A 2,500-nucleotide genomic window follows, 5' to 3' on the forward strand; every position below is an offset into this window, starting at 1 on the left:
AATTTCCCCACATCAAGACAATCTAGTTTGGGAAAAAACACAAAAATTTACGAGTAAAGATAAAAATATAAAAAATAAAAAATACAAAGATTTAAAAATAAACATATTGAGAGAAAAAAAGAACTAACAACTTTCAGTCTATGCATATGCATAGACGGCCTGCGACAAGATGCTTCAGAAAAGCAAATCAAAGCATGATGTAAGTGGATGAGGAGAAGAAAATACAAGAGAATCTGGTTTATTTATGTATCTTTAAAAAAAAAAAAAATATTAAAAAAAAGAAAGTTAGCAGAAAAAAATAATTAACATATGTTTTTGTTTATTTTACATTGCTGTCACAACTGTTGGACGACGTTCCGTGTTCTGCTTTAATTAGGACCCGTGCGTCGGTTCCCTGTCGGAAAGAACGGTTCCTCAAAGCAAACCCAGAAACACAACAAAACACAATATTGAACAACAACATTTTGTTCTCTTCGTCTTCTTCTTCTTAATTAGCCTCCTTGTACCAGAACACTGGAAGGTTTTCCCCCGAACACGGCAATACAGAATGTCACCCTTGTCTTCTTCGTTGGTACATTTTCCCTGTTTAAAGAGAATCGTCTACATCCACGTAAATCCACAAATGACACCCTATTCCCTACATAGTGCACTTCTTTAGACCAAAATGGCACCCTATTCCCTACATAGTGCACTTCTTTTGACCAGAATGACACCCTATTCCCTACATAGTGCACTTCTTTAGACCAAAATGGCACCCTATTCCCTACATAGTGCACTTATTTTGACCAAAATGGCACCCTATTCCCTACATAGTGCACTTATTTTGACCAGAATGACACCCTATTCCCTACGTAGGGCACTTCTTTAGACCAAAATGGCACGCTATTCCCTACATAGTGCACTTCTTTAGACCAAAATGGCACCCTATTCCCTACATAGTGCACTTCTTTAGACCAAAATGGCACCCTATTCCCTACATAGTGCACTTCTTTAGACCAAAATGGCACGCTATTCCCTACATAGTGCACTTCTTTAGACCAAAATGGCACCCTATTCCCTACATAGTGCACTTCTTTAGACCAAAATGGCACCCTATTCCCTACATAGTGCACTTATTTTGACCAGAATGACACCCTATTCCCTACATAGTGCACTTCTTTAGACCAAAATGGCACCCTATTCCCTACATAGTGCACATCTTTAGACCAGAATGACACCCTATTCCCTACATAGTGCACTTCTTTAGACCTGATGCTTTATGGCGCCCTGGTCAACAGTAGTGCACTTTAAAGGGAAATAGGATGCCATCTAGGATGGAATCCTAGTGTCAATTCTCTCCTCTGGTTTTTATCATGTTTTATATGACAAAATCGAGGGCTTTTTCTAACCTTGTAAATGATCTTCATTCTCTCCTTCATCTAGCAAGTTGTCAGGATTTAATTTCACATTTTCCTCCATTGATGAATGTGAAGTCACTAGGGAGAGAAACAGGAAGAGGAACAGGGAGAGAAACAGGAAGAGGAACAGGAAGAGGAACAGGGAGAGGAACAGGAAGAGGAACAGGGAGAGGAACAGGGAGAGGAACAGGGAGAGGAACAGGGAGAGGAACAGGAAGAGGAACAGGGAGAGGAACAGGAAGGGGAACAGGAAGAGGAACAGGAAGAGGAACAGGGAGAGGAACAGGGAGAGAAACAGGAAGAAGAATAGGGAGAGAAACAGGAAGAGGAACAGGAAGAGGAACAGGGAGAGGAACAGGAAGAGGAACAGGGAGAAGAACAGGGAGAGGAACAGGGAGAGAAACAGGAAGAAGAATAGGGAGAGAAACAGGAAGAGGAACAGGAAGAGGAACAGGGAGAGGAACAGGAAGAGGAACAGGGAGAAGAACAGGGAGAGGAACAGGAAGAAGAACAGGGAGAGGAACAGGAAGAGGAACAGGAAGAGGAACAGGGAGAGGAACAGGAAGAGGAACAGGGAGAGGGACAGGGAGAGGAACAGGAAGAAGAACAGGGAGAGGAACAGGAAGAGGTACAGGGAGAGGAAAATTGAGAGGAACAGGAAGAAGAACAGGGAGAGGAACAGGAAGAAGAACAGGGAAAGGAACAGGAAGAGGAACAGGAAGAGGAACAGGGAGAGAAACAGGAAGAGGAACAGGGAGAGAAACAGGAAGAGGAACAGGGAGAGGACCAGGGAGAGGAACAGGGAGAGGAACAGGGAGAGGAACAGGAAGAGGAACGATGAGAAGAACAGGGAGAGAAACAGGAAGAGGAACAGGGAGAGGAACAGGGAGAGGGACAGGAAGAGGAACAGGGAGATGAAGAGGAAGAGGAACATGAAAGGGAAGGGGAAGAGGGAGCAAAACAGGAAGAGGAACAGGGAGAGGAACAGGAAGAGGAACAGGAAGGGGAAGAGGAAGAGGGAGCAAAACAGGAAGAGGAACAGGGAGAGGAACAGGAAGAGGAACAGGGAGAGTAACAGGAAGAGGAACAGGAAGAGGAACAGG

This window comes from Oncorhynchus mykiss, chromosome 18 (genome assembly GCF_013265735.2).
Source record: "Oncorhynchus mykiss isolate Arlee chromosome 18, USDA_OmykA_1.1, whole genome shotgun sequence".
In the NCBI taxonomy this organism is placed as follows: domain Eukaryota; kingdom Metazoa; phylum Chordata; class Actinopteri; order Salmoniformes; family Salmonidae; genus Oncorhynchus; species Oncorhynchus mykiss.